This window comes from Pseudophryne corroboree, chromosome 6, assembly GCF_028390025.1.
Source record: "Pseudophryne corroboree isolate aPseCor3 chromosome 6, aPseCor3.hap2, whole genome shotgun sequence".
NCBI lineage: Eukaryota > Metazoa > Chordata > Amphibia > Anura > Myobatrachidae > Pseudophryne > Pseudophryne corroboree.
The window spans coordinates 337,413,097-337,433,967 of NC_086449.1; positions in this window are offsets into that span (position 1 = coordinate 337,413,097).

The following is a 20,871-nucleotide window of genomic DNA, read 5'->3' on the forward strand; positions in this document are numbered from 1 at the left end:
AAATTTCTTGTCCACCGGTCTCCCACCCCGTAATTCGAGTACCTCATCTATTGCTAAAGGGTACGGTACTAATCCTGACTTGCTCTGACCTTGAGGTACTTGTGAGCACACCCAGCATTCTGTCTGGTTTAAGACCTTACCCACTAGTGAGTGGTAATCACTCAATGGATGACGGTCCATGTTGATATTAAGGCTGGACTGACATCTCTGGATGCACCCATCCTCGACTATGTTCTCACAATTCCTACAAATGCAATTTTCCTCAGACAATAACCCTTCACAGTGCCTCCGAGCTCCCTGACTACCAGATCGCTTTCTGATACTCGCCTTTGCTCGAGTGATGTGTTGCTCTTGAGATTCTACAAATCCATCCTCGCCATCAGAACCCATTCCAGATCCCTTCTCGACCTCTCTGGGACAGACTGTCCTGGTCAACAACAGGATTAACAGGAAAACCTGAAACGCAGTCTCTTGGGGTAGATCTATCTTGTTAAGGGAAGAGAAGGGAGACAAGAAGGGGGGGAGAAAGAGAAGAAGAGAAGGAGGGTATTGGGAGATGGAGAGAAAAAAAAAGAAAAACTGGTACGACAACCACCTCTGGTCTTGTTGTTCTCCGCGCTCAGGTGCCGTCTCAACAGTCCTGACCTTCCCGGAACACACACTCCAGTGATACGATGTTCTCTACACTCTGCTCTTTGTCACGGGTTCTCTCCGGGTCAGCGACCTTCTTACAGTGGGACGAGTGGACCCAAGTCTCTCTTTCGGCAACCTTTAATGCTGTCGTGCTGGTTAGCAAGACTTGGTACGGTCCTTCCCACCTGTCAATGAGGCAACCTGAGCGTAGAAAATTTCAAATCATTACATAATGCCCAGGTTCAATGTCATGACAATTACTGTTCGGTAGGTCTGGAATCACCAGCTTTAGGTTTCTATTTTGATTCCTCAGCTGCTGGCTCATCCTAACCAAATATTTTACAGTCACTTCGTTATTGCATTTCAAATCATCCTGGGGGTCTATCATTACATGAGCTTGTCGGCCAAAAAGAATCTCAAAGGGTGATAGGTTAAGGGGGGACCTGGGAGTGGTTCTGATGCTGTACAATACTAGTGGCAAAGCTTCTGGCCACAAAAATCCAGTCTCAGCCATCACTTTGCTCAGCTTGTTCTTAATAGTGCTGTTCATTCTCTCCACCTTCGCACTCGCCTGTGGTCGGTACGCAGTATGCAGCTTGCTATTAATTCCCATCAGTTTGCACATTACCTGAAAGACTTCACCTGTAAAATGGGTAACCCTATCGCTTTCAATTATTCTAGGGATACCATATCTACACACAAATTCCTGCACAATTTTCTTTGCAGTGAATGTAGCATTATTTGTGGCAGCAGGGAACGCTTCTACCCAATTGGAAAATACATCAATACAGACAAACACATATTTTAAATTCCTACAGGGTGGTAACTGTATGAAATCAATTTGTATTACCTGAAAAGGGACGTCTGTCAGAGGGATATGGGATGGCTCTGTTGGTATTGACTTTCCAATATTCTTCCTCAAGCAAGTAAGACATGTCATTGCTCTTACCCGCATGAGAAGAGAATCCTGGCGCACACCAGTAGGCTCTCACCAGCTTACACATACCCTCTTTACCCAGATGAGTCAGACTGTGTGCCGCCTCAGCTAAGCTTGGAAGATATGCTCTGGGGGCCACTGGCTTACCGTGTCCACCTGTCCAGAGTTCTGAGGACTCCTGGTCATACCCCTTTGACCTCCAGACCGCCTTTTCCTGGAGAGAACACAAATTTTGCATTTTGAATTAATTTTTGTGTGTTGATTGTGTTGAATGTCATCAGTGATGTGATGTTCATTTGTATGGGGGTGCTGGCTGCTGATTTAGCAGCTTCGTCTGCCCGGCTGTTACCAAGTGAGATTGGGTCTTGGTTGTAAGTGTGTGCTTTGCACTTGATAACAGCCACTCTGTCTGGTTCTTGTATCGCTGTTAGAAGCCTTTTTATGTTAGATAAATTCCTAATGGATAAGGATATCCAGGGGTATGGTGCATAGTCATGCATTATAGTTACTATAAATAGGGATAAAATGCAATGGCTGACAGCAGCATCAGTCAGAAATTTTAGTCAAATCATCATGCATAGGAGACCACAAATAGGTTGAACTCGATGGACAATTGTCTTTTTTCAACCTCAGATACTATGTTACTATGTTACTATGTGGGATGCATGCGCTACAGGTGTGCCAGCTGCCGTCATGAAATTTCTGAGGCGCCATAGGGCCCCGAAATCATGCACCACTCCAAAGGCATACCTAGAATCTGTGTATATATTGGCTGACTTACCCTTGGCCAATTCACACGCTCTGGTTAGGGCGACCAGCTCAGCAACTTGTGCTGAGTGCGGTGGGCCCAGGGGTTCAGCTTCTATGATACCTCTGTCATCTACGACTGCGTATCCAGTGCACAAGTCTCCCGAGTCCGTCTGTCTGTGGCAACTACCGTCAGTGTAAAAGGTAAAGTCTACGCCTTCCAGTGGGTTGTCACTGATCACTGATGTCAGGTCTCGCAGTGAAAGTCTGATTCAGGTATTCCATACAATCATGCGTATCAGTATCTGCACTAAATCCTCCTTCACCATCATTCTCATCCTACACCCTTTGTGCCTGTCCAGGCACACCTGGCAGATAAGTTGCAGGATTTAGTGCGCTGCATCTTTTGATGGTGATGTTTACAGGGGCCATCAGTGATAAGTCCCACTTTGTAAACCGTGCCGATGAGACATGTCTGGTTTGGGCGGAGTTCAGTAAGGCTGATACTGCATGAGGTGTATGGATTGTCAGGTTGTGTCCTAGCACTACGTCTTCGCTTTTACTTACTAGCAAAGCTATCGCTGCAACACTTCGCAAGCATGTGGGGAGAGACCGCGCTACAGTGTCCAACTGTGCACTGTAGTAAGCTACCGGCCTGCTGGCATCACCATGTCTCTGGGTTAATACTCCTGCTGCGCACCCTGCACTTTCTGTACCGTATAATTCAAAAGGCTTCCCATAATCTGGCATACCTAATGCAGGTGCCTGTGATAGGCACTGTTTGAGTCTCTCAAAGGCCAATTTGGACTCATCTGTGTGCGAGATCCGATCTGGTTTGTTCGAGGAGACCATTTCTTGCAAAGGTAAAGCCAGTTTGGAGAATCCTGGGGTCCAGTTTTGGCAGTACCCACACATTCCAAGGAAAGTGCGGATCTGTTGCTGGGTTTGTGGCAGGGTCATGTCGCGAATCGCCTATATTCTATCAGCGGTGAGATGTCTAAGTCCTTGAGTCAAGCAATGTCCCAAATATTTTACCCTGGTCTGGCACAGCTGCAACTTATCCTTTGAAACCTTGTGTCCCGTATTGGAAAGGTGAAACAGAAGCTGTTTCGTGTCTTTCAAGGACGATTCGAGTGAATCAGAACACAGCAATAAGTCATCGACATACTGTATTAATACTGACCCGCTCTCAGGTTGAAAGAATTGTAAACAGTCATGCAAAGCCTGGGAGAAAATACTTGGGCTGTCAATGAAACCTTGGGGGAGACGAGTCCAGGTGTACTGTACTCCCCTGTATGTAAATGCAAAGAGGTATTGGCTGTTAGGATGGAGAGGGACAGAAAAGAAGGCAGATCAGAGGTCAATGACAGTGAAAAATTTAGCAGTAGGGAGAATTTGCATGAGGATGACAGCTGGATTGGGCACTACGGGGAATTGGCTCTCAACTGTCTTGTTTATCCCCCTTAGATCCTGCACTAGCCTGTAACCACTCCCCCCACTCTTTTTCACAGGGAAGATGGGACTATTGGCAGTGCTGGACGTCCTGACTAGTATGCCCTGTTATAGCAACCGCTCTATGACGGGGTACACTCCTAATTCTACCTCTGGCTTCAGAGGATACTGAGGGATTTTTGGAGCTATCCTACCGTCTTTTACTTGCACTACTACCGGAGCTACATTCGCCATCAATCCAGTGTCTTGTCCATCTTTGGTCCAAAGGGAACCCAGTATTTGTGAGATCATTTCCTCTACCTTTGATGGACACTTGTCTATCACGGCAGAATGCGACATTAGCCTTTGAGGGGTGTCTAATATATCTTGCACTTCCTGAACGTGATTCCCAGGTATATCCAGGAAGACACCCTCAGGAGTACAGTATATGACACACCGCATTTTACACAATAAATCTCTTTCAAGCAGGTTAGTCGGAGCCGCTGCAGCCAGCAAAAAAGAATGCTTGGTTTGCAAGGGCCCTATCTTAATCTCTGCAGGTCTACTCAAAGGGTAGTGTTGCACTATTCCTGTTACTCCCATTGCCGAAATTGTTTTACCCGTTGTTTTCATACCTACAGTTGAATTTAACACTGACCTGGCCGCCCCTGTGTCTACAAGAAAAGGTAATGGTACACCAGCTACATCAACCGTGACCTCAGGTTCACTACCAAGGCTAGCAATCAACTTCACTGGCTGCAGACTACAGGTGTGGCCCAACCCCTATTGTGTGGTGAGACCCTCTCGCAGCACGTCGGCAGCTACGATATGTGGGGGAGGTAGCTTAGAATTTCCGGAGGTCTGCCCATCTCTCCTTGGGGGGTACCTCCTTGTTTCCCCTACATGTGGCTCGTAACTTCTCCTATGTGGTCCCTGATCCCAATTATGTGAGTAGTAGTGTGGATCGTATTCTCTGTCTAGGGTTCTATCTTGGCTATGCGCTATACCACTCCTACAGTCTTTGGCAAAATGCCCTTCCTTCCTACAAATGAAACATGTTCTAGGTCTGTCCCAAACAACAGGGGTCTGGGTTTTTGGCTGATGGGGTTTTGCCGTAAGGGCCTGTATACTTACCGTCATCAGTTTTTCCCCCTGTGACTCCCTGTGTTTAATGATGTTCCTATCATGCTCGACAGCGGACTCTCTCAATGCAGCCACTGAGATATCTCTCCAGTTTGGTAGAGAGGTCTGTACCCTTGTTCTGAGTGCCTCCTTCAACCTGTCCATTAATACTGAAACAGCTACCTCCTTATGATGTACATTGTCTCTAATGTCCTCGATCCCAGTGTATCTAGCCATTTCCTGCAGTGCTCGATGGAAATATTCGGATGCCGTTTCACCTTCCTTTTGTCTCATGGAAAAGATTTTATTCCATTTGACAACAGTAGGGAAATATATTCCTAATTGCAGATTGATTTGTCGTACCTTCTCCTGAGTGTACTCATCAGTGATAGGTACCTCTTCGTCTAAATTGCAATCAGTTATGAACTTAGCGGGGTCAATATTGGAGGGTAAACATACCCGTAGCACTGTTCGCCAATCTTTGTTTGTGGGTTCGGTGGTGTTACCTAACTCTTTAATGAACCTCTGGCATGCGACTAGATCCTTTCTGGGATCGGGAAATTCTGACATAATTGACCTCAATTCTGTCCGGGACCAGGGACAATGCATGGCAATGTTCCTGATGGGAGTGACTACCTGAGCGTCAGTCTTCCCATTGGGGACTGCAATCACCCTGACAGGATTTAATTCAATTACATCATTCTGGTTTGATTCTACAATGTGGGGTGCTATGGTTTCTGCATAATGTACGGTACCGTACTTACCTGTGGACACGACCTCACTTATCCCTCCGCTAGGGGGCCTGACTACTGCTCTTGTTGGTTGGGCCGTGCCCACCTGAGTGTCTTGTATGGTGGCTGCTAGAGAGAGTGCCAGTATTGTGCTGGGCTCATCTTCTTGTTCGCAGTCCTGGGGAAAATTTAAAACAGGGTACAACTGGCAAGGGTTAGGGTTAGTACATTTTGCAATTACACTCTTATTCTGTACCAATGTATCATTGCCTGTAGCCATTTTCTCCCCAACAATATATGGTGGTGGTGGTGCCGTCGCCATTGTTTTCCCGCTAGGTTTGGAACCTGCTGCTCGAGCTAATACCTTTTGCATATCCCCCTCCTGTTACCATAAATTTAAACAGTCTGTGTGTTTAATCCTTTGTTTCTTGGATTTTATCAGACATATCCTTAACCTTAAGATCTGTAATACCTCTGGTTCAAAGCTGCCCACTCTAGGGAATGGTACCCTATCATTGTTGGTCATACATATCCACTCATTACATAAACCTTCTGTGTGTGAACCATATTTTTCACACATGATAAACCTTGCTGAGCCTTTTGGCCACAATTCTGACTGAACCCTGTCTAAATGCCTCTTACTTAAAGAACTGGCTCCCATATTTGTGGGTCTCTTCTAATACCTTTAAAAAATTCCCACAAACACCAAAATACTCAATATAAGTAGACGGTGGAAGTATACCTGAGCGCCTTCCACTCGCTGACGCCCACGCTGGCCAATACAACGATACACTGTTGATAGCGGATCGCAATGTACCCAACTTAGGGCTCCTATCAGACCTTACACCGTAATTTCTTTCGGTGGAAGTTCTGTTTGGAATATTTTCCTGAGAAAGGCAGTGAAAATTTCCTTTTCGGTATCTTTCAACTGGAATTGTTTGTAGGGTGAAAAACAGAGAAATTAGATAACTATCCTTCACCCTTTCCAGTGAAGCCCACCAGGGAGATTTCCCGAAGTTATCAAAGAAAAACCCCTTTGTCTTTACAATCACGTCTGCGTATGCTCTTCCACAGCAAATGTGACACAATAATATCACGTTGCGCTATGCAGAACAAACGGACATGTGATGCAATAGCACAGCCTATAGATACTAGTTATCTATATGCCCTACGATTGCTGTAGACCACCTAGTAGACCACCTAGAGTTGTATGGGAGACCACTCAGTCCACCAAGACCACTTAGTTAATAACGCAGGGTTGCGAACCTTATGCCACTGGGCCTCTACTAACCCACTGTGTCCACCTAGACCACCTAGCAATCCACCTAGTCCACCTAGTTCTTGGGTTCAGTATCCACTCACTTCTGCACTCGCTCACTCAAATACACTTTTTCTCTGACGTCCTAGTGGATGCTGGGGACTCCGTAAGGACCATGGGGAATAGACGGGCTCCGCAGGAGACTGGGCACTCTATAAGAAAGATTTGGTACTATCTGGTGTGCACTGGCTCCTCCCTCTATGCCCCTCCTCCAGACCTCAGTTAGATTTCTGTGCCCGGCCGAGCTGGATGCACACTAGGGGCTCTCCTGAGCTCCTAGAAAGAAAGTACATGTTAGGTTTTTTATTTTACAGTGAGACCTGCTGGTAACAGGCTCACTGCAACGAGTGACTAAGGGGAGAAGAAGCGAACCTACCTGCTTGCAGCTAGCTTGGGCTTCTTAGGCTACTGGATACCATTAGCTCCAGAGGGATCGACCGCAGGACCCGTCCTTGGTGTTCATTCCCGGAGCCGCGCCGCCGTCCCCCTTACAGAGCCAGAAGCAAGAAGATGGTCCGGAAAATCGGCGGCAGAAGACTTCAGTCTTCACCAAGGTAGCGCACAGCACTGCAGCTGTGCACCATTGCTCCTCATACACACTTCACACTCCGATCACTGAGGGTGCAGGGTGCTGGGGGGGGGGCGCCTTGAGCAGCAATAAAATCACCTTGGCTGGCAAAATAACCACAATATATAGCCCCAGAGGCTATATATGTGGTAATTACCCCTGCCAGAATACAGAAAAAAGCGGGAGAAAAGTCCGCCGAAAAAGGGGCGGAGCCATCTCCCTCAGCACACTGGCGCCATTTCTCCCTCACAGTTCCGCTGGAAGGAAGCTCCCTGACTCTCCCCTGCAGTCTACACTACAGAAAAGGGTAAAAAAGAGAGGGGGGGCACTAAATTTAGGCGCAGTAAATATTATAGCAGCTATAGGGGACATAATTCAGTTAGTCCCTGCATTATATAGCGCTCTGGTGTGTGCTGACATACTCTCTCTCTGTCTCCCCAAAGGGCTTTTGTGGGGTCCTGTCTCCTTTAAGAGCATTCCCTGTGTGTGTGCGGTGTGTCGGTACGGCTGTGTCGACATGTTTGAGGAGGAGGCTTATGTGGAGGCGGAGCAGATGCCTATAAATGTGATGTCTCCCCCTGCGGGGCAGACACCTGAGTGGATGGACTTATGGAAGGAATTACGTGCAAGTGTCGACTCCTTACATAAAAAATTTGACGACATGCCAAATGCGGGACAGCCGGCTTCTCAGCTCGTGCCTGCCCAGACAATTCAAAGGCCATCAGGGGCTCTAAAACGCCCACTACCTCAGATGGCAGACACAGATGCTGATACCAGTGTCGATGAAGATGAGTCAAATTTAATGTCCACTAGGGCCATTCGTTGCATGATTGAGGCAATGAAAGAGGTGTTACACATTTTTGATATAAACCCAGGTACCTCAAAAAAGGGTATTATGTTTGGGGAGAAAAAACTACCTATAGTTTTTCCCCCATCTGAAGAATTAAATGAAGTGTGTGAAGAAGCGTGGGCTTCCCCCGATAAAAAATTGGTGATTTCAAAAAAATTACTAATGGCGTTCCCTTTCTCGCCAGAGGATAGGTCACGTTGGGAAACTCCCCCTAGGGTGGATAAAGCGCTCACACGTTTGTCTAAAAAGGTGGCACTGCCGTCTCCGGATACGGCCGCCCTAAAGGAACCTGCTGATAGAAAGCAGGAGGCTATCCTAAAGTCTATATATACACACACTGGTGTTATACTGAGACCAGCTATTGCTTCAGCGTGGATGTGCAGTGCTGCTGCTGCTTGGTCAGATTCCCTGTCGGAAAATATTGACACCCTAGACAGGGACACTATATTGCTAACCGTAGAGCATATAAAAGACTCAGTCTTGTACATGAGAGATGCACAGAGGGAGATCTGCCGGCTGGCATCTAGAATAAGTGCATTGTCCATTTCTGCTAGGAGAGGCTTATGGACTCGGCAGTGGACAGAGGATGCAGATTCTAAAAGGCACATGGAAGTTTTGCCTTATAAGGGTGAGGAGTTATTCGGGGATGGTCTCTCAGACCTTGTTTCCACAGCAACAGCTGGGAAGTCAGCATTTTTGCCCCATGTCCCCTCACAGCCTAAGAAAGCGCCGTATTATCAGGTACAGTCCTTTCGACCCCAGAAAAACAGGCGGGGAAAAGGCGGGTCCTTTCTGTCTAGAGGCAGAGGAAGGGGAAAAAAGCTGCAACACACAGCAGGTTCCCAGGAACAAAAGTCCTCCCCCGCTTCTTCCAAATCCGCCGCATGATGGTGGGGCTCCACAGGCGGAGCCAGGTACGGTGGGGGGCCGCCTCAAAAATTTCAGTGATCAGTGGCTTCGCTCACGGGTGGATCCCTGGATCCTTCAAGTAGTATCTCAGGGGTACAAGCTGGAATTCGAGGCGCCTCCCCCCCGCCGTTTCCTCAAATCGGCCTTACCGACAACTCCCTCGGGCAGGGAGGCTGTACTGGAGGCAATTCACAAGCTGTATTCCCAGCAGGTGATAGTCAAGGTACCCCTACTTCGACAAGGACGGGGTTACTATTCCACACTGTTTGTGGTACCGAAACCGGACGGTTCGGTGAGACCCATTTTAAATTTGAAATCCTTGAACACATACATAAAAAGATTCAAGTTCAAGATGGAATCGCTCAGGGCGGTTATTGCAAGCCTGGACGAGGGGGATTACATGGTATCCCTGGACATCAAGGATGCTTACCTGCATGTCCCAATTTACCTTCCTCACAAGGAGTACCTCAGATTTGTGGTACAGGATTGCCATTACCAATTCCAGACACTACCGTTTGGACTGTCCACGGCACCGAGGGTGTTTACCAAGGTAATGGCAGAAATGATGATACTCCTTCGAAAAAAGGGAGTTTTAATTATCCCGTACTTGGACGATCTCCTAATAAAGGCGAGGTCCAGGGAGCAGTTACTGGTCGGAGTAGCACTATCTCGGGAAGTGTTACAACAGCATGGCTGGATTCTAAACATTCCAAAGTCACAACTGGTTCCTTCCACACGCTTACTGTTCCTGGGAATGATTCTGGACACAGAACAGAAAAAAGTGTTTCTCCCGCAGGAGGAAGCCAAGGAGCTGTCATCTCTAGTCAGAGACCTCCTAAAACCAAAACGGGTATGGGTGCATCACTGCACACGAGTCCTGGGAAAAATGGTGGCTTCATACGAAGCAATTCCATTCGGCAGGTTCCATGCAAGGACCTTCCAGTGGGACCTCTTGGACAAGTGGTCAGGATCGCATCTTCAGATGCATCAACTGATAACCCTGTCTCCAAGGACCAGGGTGTCTCTACTGTGGTGGCTGCAGAATGCTCATCTTCTAGAGGGCCGCAGATTCGGCATACAGGACTGGGTCCTGGTGACCACGGATGCCAGCCTTCGAGGCTGGGGCGCAGTCACACAGGGAAGAAATTTCCAGGGACATAAATATTCTGGAACTGAGGGCCATTTACAATGCCCTAAGTCAGGCAAGGCCCCTGCTTCAAAACCATCCGGTTCTGATCCAATCAGACAACATCACGGCAGTCGCCCATGTAAACCGACAGGGCGGCACAAGAAGCAGGATGGCGATGGCAGAAGCCACAAGGATTCTCCGATGGGCGGAAAATCACGTACTAGCACTGTCAGCAGTGTTCATTCCGGGAGTGGACAACTGGGAAGCAGACTTCCTCAGCAGACACGACCTACACCCGGGAGAGTGGGGACTTCATCCAGAAGTCTTCCTACTGTTGGTAAACCGTTGGGAAAGGCCAAAGGTGGACATGATGGCGTCCCGCCTCAACAAAAAGCTAAAGAGATATTGCGCCAGGTCAAGGGACCCTCAGGCGATAGCTGTGGACGCTCTAGTGACACCGTGGGTGTACCAGTCGGTTTATGTGTTCCCTCCTCTGCCTCTCATACCAAAGGTACTGAGAATAATAAGAAGGCGAGGAGTAAGAACGATACTCGTGGTTCCGGATTGGCCAAGAAGAGCTTGGTACCCGGAACTTCAAGAAATGTTGTCAGAGGACCCATGGCCTCTACCGCTCAGACAGGATCTGCTACAGCAGGGGCCCTGTCTGTTCCAAGACTTACCGCGGCTGCGTTTGACGGCATGGCGGTTGAATTCCGGATCCTAAAGGAAAAGGGCATTCCGGAGGAAGTCATTCCTACGCTGATAAAAGCCAGGAAAGAAGTAACCGCAAACCATTATCACCGCATTTGTCGAAAATATGTTGCGTGGTGTGAGGCCAGGGAGGCCCCTACAGAGGAATTTCAGCTGGGTCGTTTTCTGCACTTCCTACAGTCGGGAGTGACTATGGGCCTAAAATTGGGTTCCATTAAGGTCCAGATTTCGGCTCTGTCGATTTTCTTCCAGAAAGAACTGGCTTCACTGCCTGAAGTTCAGACTTTTGTAAAGGGAGTGCTTCATATTCAGCCCCCTTTTGTGCCTCCTGTGGCACCTTGGGATCTCAATGTGGTGTTGAGTTTCCTAAAATCACATTGGTTTGAACCACTTGAAACTGTAGATCTGAAATATCTCACGTGGAAAGTGGTCATGTTATTGGCCTTGGCTTCGGCCAGGCGTGTGTCAGAATTGGCGGCTTTGTCATGTAAAAGCCCTTATCTGATTTTTTATATGGATAGGGCAGAATTGAGGACTCGTCCCCAGTTTCTCCCTAAGGTGGTATCAGCTTTTCACTTGAACCAACCTATTGTGGTGCCTGCGGCTACTAGGGACTTGGAGGATTCCAAGTTACTGGACGTAGTCAGGGCCTTGAAAATTTATGTTTCCAGGACGGCTGGAGTCAGGAAAACCGACTCGCTTTTTATCCTGTATGCACCCAACAAAATAGGTGCTCCTGCTTCTAAGCAGACTATTGCTCGCTGGATTTGTAGCACAATTCAGCTGGCGCATTCTGCGGCTGGATTGCCGCATCCTAAATCAGTGAAAGCCCATTCCACGAGGAAGGTGGGCTCATCTTGGGCGGCTGCCCGAGGGGTCTCGGCTTTACAACTTTGCCGAGCTGCAACTTGGTCAGGGGCAAACACGTTTGCTAAATTCTACAAATTTGATACCCTGGCTGAGGAGGACCTTGAGTTCTCTCATTCGGTGCTGCAGAGTCATCCGCACTCTCCCGCCCGTTTGGGAGCTTTGGTATAATCCCCATGGTCCTTACGGAGTCCCCAGCATCCACTAGGACGTCAGAGAAAATAAGAATTTACTCACCGGTAATTCTATTTCTCGTAGTCCGTAGTGGATGCTGGGGACTCCGTAAGGACCATGGGGAATAGACGGGCTCCGCAGGAGACTGGGCACTCTATAAGAAAGATTTGGTACTATCTGGTGTGCACTGGCTCCTCCCTCTATGCCCCTCCTCCAGACCTCAGTTAGGATACTGTGCCCGGAAGAGCTGACACAATAAGGAAGGATTTTGAATCCCGGGTAAGACTCATACCAGCCACACCAATCACACCGTATAACTCGTGATATTATACCCAGTTAACAGTATGAAATATAACTGAGTCTCTCAACAGATGGCTCAACAATAACCCTTTAGTTAGGCAATAACTATATACAAGTATTGCAGACAATCCGCACTTGGGATGGGCACCCAGCATCCACTACGGACTACGAGAAAATTCTTATTATTTTTCTGTACAGAAAATTATCATTCAGAAAAGCAGCTTTACTCCCAGAGGCAATACAGTAAATAAGGGTTTTATACTAAACTTTGGAAACTGGGCAATCTTGTGTTATTGTAGCGTGGCTACTATCCCACCTTTAAACTAAACGAACTATCATGTGGTTTTATTATGCGCACACAACGCTACGCAAGCTTGCGTAATTACGCAACCATGCGTACCTTTATGCTACGTGTGCGGACTTGCGCTACGTTTTCTGTACGCTGTCCTCACGTTCCGTACCACGTGTACCAATGTGCGGACGCAATAAAACAACTCACACAATTTCTATAAATGTGAGCAATATTAACTATAATCGCTCACTTAACACGCCACACAGTTTCTTTTCTATATAAACCTTTATAACTAGGCCAGACTGTGTTTGTGTTTTACACTTACTTCCTTAATATTTATATTATGAATCTAGTAATCTGAATGTTATGGCAACAATATGGGAGAGTATGCACAGAGTATGGGTGTACGCTTTTGTTGTGTACGCATTTGGCGCCAAAAATAAATTCACAGATTTTAAATAGCTTTTTTCCTGCTTACCTTACGAGTTCGACCAGCATCCCTACAAACCATACAGAGCAGACACCATCTAATTAGCAATTAAGTAGGGTTTTCAGTGCATCCATCGACCAAGAAAAGGATACGTAGGATCCCTGTCCACCCTTATGCTGATAGATTAAGTCTGCTTGTGACCTGTTAAGCAGTAAAAATGTGGAAACCGGACGATGCCCCCAATTGATAAAGCTGATTATCTTTACAGGAATGAATGCTATACCTTAAATACACTTTAAACCTTTAGCCGCTGCGGCCGCTATACTTAATTCACACTCTATGCACCTTTTACGCTATTAGCGTACAGAGTCCTGTACAGTGTACGGACTTTGCGTACACACGCCGCGCTGACGGTACAAAGTACTCACAGCGCATACACACCCAGAGATACACTTTAAACCTTCTACAGCAATGCTATGCAATAATAATACACTTTAAACCTTAGCAGGGCAATGAGGACACGACACCAATTGTGATTTTACCGCTGGGTTCAGACACCACAGTGGATTATTTCTGAAAGGGGGTTTACAATACAAATTATACACTACAATACAAGACAATATAACAGAATAATGGCTACAGTCAATGGCCCTCATTCCGAGTTGTTCGCTCGTTCTTTTTCATCGCATCGCAGTGAAAATCCGCTTAGTACGCATGCGCAATGTTCGCACTGCGACTGCGCCAAGTAACTTTACTATGAAGAAAGTATTTTTACTCACGGCTTTTTCTTCGCTCCGGCGATCGTAATGTGATTGACAGGAAATGGGTGTTACTGGGCGGAAACACGGCGTTTCAGGGGCGTGTGGCTGAAAACGCTACAGTTTCCGGAAAAAACGCAGGAGTGGCCGGGGAAACGGTGGGAGTGCCTGGGCGAACGCTGGGTGTGTTTGTGACGTCAACCAGGAACGACAAGCACTGAACTGATCGCACAGGCAGAGTAAGTCTGGAGCTACTCTGAAACTGCTAAGTAGTTAGTAATCGCAATATTGCGAATACATCGGTCGCAATTTTAAGAAGCTAAGATTCACTCCCAGTAGGCGGCGGCTTAGCGTGTGTAACTCTGCTAAATTCGCCTTGCGACCGATCAACTCGGAATGAGGGCCAATGTACATATGTGAGTATATTCGCGTGCGCTTCCCGGTCCGGTCCTCCGTCATCAAATAGATAACGTTGTGAGTCTTGTGTGTGGCCAGGCTGCAGCAGGCTTTATTTATACCATTCTTCCAAAAGCAATACAATGGATACTGTAATCCCTTTGTCCATTGGACACAGGAATGCACTTTTACAGTACAGGAGAGGTCATAGGTTGATTTGAAAAGGTAGGCGATGTCTTTCTCAACTGCTCTTGTGGGTGGTCTCCTCTGGATTCCCGCCGCATACATAATATACAGTAAATACAGTTTATATCTATATTCTGCTTCTGCACATAACTATCCGCAGGAACATGCGATCTTCCGCAGACCAACACCGGAATGTTACCCTTAAAATACCCTACAGCTGGATACCAAATACCACCTTATAACCTTAGTCTGTCCCCTCTTATCCTGTAAAGGTGAATCCCTTTGTTCTGCAACCATTTAAACAGCTATAACTTTCTGATGTGGTGCAAGGAGACTATGTGTACATGGTGCACTATTTGGATTAAATATGTAATATGTTTTGATGGCTCTCCATGCGTACACAAACTCTGCCGTAAATACCCATACCACGCGCCGATGCGCAGGACCGCGGGAGCGACCATACGCAAATTGCGGATATGTGCATGCACGGCAGAACAAGTGCACGCGCAGTGGGCATGTGTGTGCAGTTTGTACGTGATGTCTGTTCTGCAATATTTTTCGACTTTGACAGTATGTACATATGGGAGGCGGTCGTTAGGTCGACATGCATTAGGTCGACATACATTGGGTTGACCACTGAAGGTTGACATGCATTAGGTCGACATGGTCATTAGGTCGACATGTACTAGGTCGACATGCAAAAAGGTCGTCATGAGTTTTTCACAATTTTTTCTTTTTTTCACCTTTTTCATACTTAACGATCCACGTAGACTACAATTGGGAACAATAACCTGTGCCGAGCACAGCAAGGCACCTTGCCCGAAGCATGGCGAACAAAGCGAGCCATGCGAGGGCGACGCGGTGCACTAACTGGGGTTCCCAGTCACTTTACAAAGAAAACAACACCAAAAACAGTAAAAAAAACTCGCATCGGCCTTTTTCCATGTCGACCTTGTACATGTCGACCTAATGCATGTCGACCTTCAGTGGTCGACCCAATGTATGTCGACCTAATGCATGCCGACCTAATGAACCACACCCATACGTGTGTGTGTATATATATATATATATATATATATATATACCTATTCCATGGACCGGCACTCACTCCCCCCCCTTCAACTTGTTTTGGTGCCCTCAGGTAAATGATGTAAACAACGTAGAAAAGATGCAGCGGCACTCAGAGTCTTATTTCAATTCAAAGTGTATTCCAAACTAATCTCACAGCATACAAACGTTTCGGAGCCGTCCCGCCCCTTTGTCAAGGTGAGTTACTCACCTTGACAAAGGGGCGGGACAGCGCCAAAACGTTGGTATGCTGTGAGATTGCTTTGGAATACACTTTGAATTGAAATAAGACTCCGAGTGCCGCTGCATCTTTTCTACGTTGTCTACATACATATATATATATATATGTATATATATATATATCTACATATACACATACACACATGCAGGCAGACTATTGAAAAAGGTATGTGTGGTATGTGTGGTGTGTGTGTGTAGATGTATTTATCATGTGACAGATTTTTCCTACTCTTGATTCTACCATATCTAAATCTCCCATCTCCTAACGATCTTTCACATTTTTAATGTCTTTGTTCCTACTGCTGATGAAGACATCTCCTACTCTACTGTTCCTCCATCTATGTACACTGAATCTCGTTCTCGCCCTGTATAATGCTTTTCTTCCACAGGATCAAGTAAATTCTCCCACTACGTATTATTTCTACATTCATCATACTCTCATTTTAACCCCTTCACCTCCCTTACACACATCCACTCACTACTTTCTGCATATTTCAGTATCCCTATCCAGTTCTCTTACATCTCTCTAGCTGCTTTTCTGATACACTCAAATCTTTTTTCTAGCTATCTCTCACTCACTCTCCCCCTTCTATTCGGCACTCCAGGTTATTCAGGTGTGAAAAAGGAAAAATTACATTGTTTAGTCCCAGACCCCCAAGCTGAGAGGCGCAGACAGTTTGCAGATCTGCTTATTTTCTGCATGAGAGGAGCATGTATCAGAAAAACACACTCCGTCTACCCAGTGTACACAGCACACTCTAAGTGTAACTGAGGCCTGAGTGACACATTCAGACAAACATGCCTTGTGAATATATATATATATATATATATATATATATATATATATAGTGTATAAGACTAGTATACTGTATTTACAAATAAAAGTATGTATATAGAATATGACCTGGAAGAGGAAATATTCATTGAATGAGAGTAACCATTTTATTGTTTCTGGGCGTGTCGAACGTGACAAGCCTATTAGTGAAAGTACAGTGCACAGTCATTCAGTCAGCAGTATATTACCTTGTTTCTCATTTAGGGGCCTTTTGGTCAATCAATATATGCAGGATATGTCCCAAAAACACCCATTTTGGGGGATTACCCACAAATATAAAGTAGGTTTCTATGGGGGCTGCTTTATCATTGAATTTACCCCATGCTTGGCCCGGTAGCTACTGCAACACCACCTTTAGATGGCGTTAGCCATTGTAGTCTATGGGCTACTTCCTGCACCATGGGCCTAATTCAGACCTGATCGTAGATGTGCTAATTAAAATTCAGGTGCAGCAGGAGGCGTCTGTAGGAGATAAATGCCTCCTGTTTGCATTGGCAAGATCTGAGTGCTGCGTCTGAGGACGCAGCCTTGGATCACCATCACTACCTTCGGTCACAAATGTTTTTAGGCACCTGTCAGCCTGCGTAAGCTGAAGCATGCACAGGCTAGCCATTGGATACGGACACCTGGGCCCACAGTAAGTCTGTGTCCTACAGGTTAGTCGGTGAACCTGTCACGCATTGTCGGACTGGGGCATGAAGGGCCCACCGGGGGAATGCAGTGGTAGAGGCCCATGCTTAGGGGTGTGGCCAGCTTCCACAGAGGCTTGGCTAACCATAGTATGGGCCCCATGATAAATATATATAGTAAATATTGCCAGAGCATGCATGATAATGTAAACGATTAATAACTGCAGTCGTAGATAATATGTATAATGTACAATTCAAGTACACAGTCTGGAACCTGATCCCTAGAGGAGGAGGTGGACCCCCAGGCAGTGGGCCCCAGGCAGTGGGGCCCATGGTGGTTTCCCCTGTGGGCCAGTCCAACCCTGGTCACGCCTTCATACAGGGATGACACGCCCCCGTTTTGGAGCATGGTGCCGTGTGCCGCCTCCGATTCGACCCCTAAATGCCTCAGCATGTCGATCATCATGCAGGCGATACTGCAAGACTTGTTCTGCACATGCTCAGAATGGGTCTTGCGCCTACACAGCCCCACAACCATCAAATTTATATGTAAACTATCCAGTTTATGTACAAATGTGAATTAGGCCTTATGTACAGTACCTAGAGCCACATTATCCTCTTCATGGAGAGCATCTTTTGTAATATCTAAAAGTTACATATAACACAGCTCTGTTCAAATCTTTAGCAGAGACGTCCGAGGATTTTGGCATATTGAGGAGAGCGTTTCTCATTAGTCTCAGTAGGATGTGTGAGTGCAGTGGCTCTGTCCTGGCTCCTCCTCTGGGACCGCCCCCCGCCCCCCACCTGTGCAGAACAGCTGAGAGGGGCAACAATGGAGAAAAGGGTGGAAATGCACTGCACATTCCAACAAATATACATTGTTGCCGTTTCTTTATTTCCTTTTAACTCATATAGCAGTATATTATGTAGATGCATCAACATGTACATAAATGTATTACTGTATACATGGTATTAAACAGATTATTGCTGCAAATTATTAAAGCAATGACCTCATGCAATGTAAAGTGCAATTCTGGACCTGAAACAAAAGCCCAAGCTGGTACTGTAATTCTCTAAAGTAAAAGTCATGCCAGTTATGATGTAAAGGTATGTGGTGCATGCACAGGACAGAGAGCCCATTCATAATCAGAAATTAGTTCCCTGCATCTCCATACTAGGCATGTGCTAGTTGATAATGCAGTGTATGCCCAGTGAAAATTTCCTGGGGTGGCATTATATTTGCTTCAAAAACTGTGATCAGAATAGTTTATTGCAGATTTGTAACTAAAGACTACAATCCCCATAACTTGCTAGGGATGCAGTAACCTCCGAAAATGACTGTACCACATGACAAACCTATAATCCATTTAGTAAATTATTTGAACCAGTGATTTCAGCAGAAAAAGGGGTTTTCACTGCTTAGTAAATATTCCCTTCAAACTGTCTCTCCATGTACAATCTCTGTCCCTTCCTTTCTTGTGCACAATAATGGAAAACAGACCCTATAATAAATTCAATCTCTTATGTTACATACAACTTCACCAAAGACAATTGCTTTCATTTCTTATTTTATTTTAAATACAAACAAGGCTATATGGAGGGGTGTGTGAGCGGTGCTGTCGCTTCCCCATGGCCCCTGCATCTGGCTAGCAGTGTTCCTGCAGCCAGTAGCAATGCTTTAATGATGCCCAGAATGTCCAAAGTATGCTCTGGGCATGCACCCTGCAGTGTGTAGAGCCTTTCGGAGCATTCAGTCCAGCTCTACACTATTCCCTGCCGGAGGCACCGCCCCTCCTGTGACATCATGGATATGGTGCAGAGCCCTGCTCCACCACTGAATACAAATCCCCCCTCTGGTTAAGATAACCACACATGCTCAGATCAGTTATTTCCAGGCCAACAATTGGGGGCCTCATACATGATGCAAATGCTGCTTCTGAAAGGAATACAATTAGAATACCAACAGAATTCTAATATGACTATATGCATGCTTAGAGGTGAAGGCATCCTATTGCAATCTCACTGCCCCACTCTCCCATCCATGACAGCAGCGATCAAAGTCATCAGTTCTTACAACTACCCCATGCTAGGTGCGGGAACTCCTCTGAATTTGGTAAACAAAATGCATACACATGACTCAGAATAGCAAGTAACTTTGACAATATAGGGCAGTACGGATGGTGTAATAGTTAGCATTACTGCCTCACAGCACTGAGGTCATGGGTTCGATTCCCACTATGGCCCCAACTGTGCGGAGTTTGTATATTCTCCCCGTACTTGCGTGGGTTTCCTCCGGTTTCATCCACGATCCAAAAATATACTGGTCGGTTAATTAGCTCCCTACAAAATTAATCCTAGCGTGAATGTGTGTGCGTGTACATGTGATAGGGAATATAGATTATAAGATCCACTGGGGCAGGGACTGATGTGAATGGCCAAATATTCTCTGTAAAGTGCTGCGTAATATTTGTGCGCTATATAAATAACTGGTAATAAATAAATAATAAATATACCCACAACACCCCAGCACACCCACTAAACAGTTCTCTTCTTGCCATGTCCATTTAGCAGTTGTAGAGAAACAGCTGAGATGCATACAACTCTGAATTGTGTGTACTACCTTTACAAAAAGACATGAGCATGCATGCAATGAGAACATCGCAATATGCGACCGCAGTCATACCTGTGTGTGACTCAAAAACAGGCCCTGGATGTTAAGCCAATTTCTCCATACACTGAGCAAGCAAATTTCTGATTATTCCCAGTTTTGTGGCACATATGATGTAGAATGATCAGTTTTGTTACATTTTCAAAATCTTAAACACACATCTCAATCCAATTATTTATCAATTATATTTACATCAATCAATAATCATCATGACAATGTACAACGCCAGCGATTGCTTTGACCAGTGCTTTTACCTTCCTAAAGCCACTGTCTCAGATTATTCACTCTTGCACATGGAAAACAAGATTATGAATTAAAAGCAAATGTTTGTGTTGTACAACAATATCTCAGCATCTGTGGCTGACCTCACGTGATTTGGAAGGTCTATTGCACACCACTGCCAAACAGGTGTGTGCACACTAATTCAATTCTATTGTACTGTAGAACCTTAACAATTTACTCAGCACTGTACTCACTTTTATTTTCTCACATGTAAAATAGAAAATTTGTTTATGATATATTGTAAAATTCATGAGAAACAGAGAGAAAGAGAGAGAGGGAGGGAGAGAGAGAAATTGAGGGAGAGACAGAGATGGATAGATAGATAGAAAGAGAGAGAGAGAGAGAGAGTATGTGAGAGGGAGAGATGTCTATCACGCAACACTGCCTATTTTACTTGTCTCTGGAGTATTATAAGCTGCCGAGAAATTAAAATCTGGTTACAAAATCAATTATTTATATCAGTTCCTGGAAGGAATGATGAATAAGTAGGATAGAAATTGGTTGAATTAACCTATGAACAACCAAGAGAATTAAAAGGATATAAATACATGTGTGAAAGATACTATACCACTATATAAATATAGGTATCTGGCATGAAACAACATTCTATTGGTTTGGAGCTATTTACATTCAGTTAGGTTGCTGGGGATCTAAACCTGG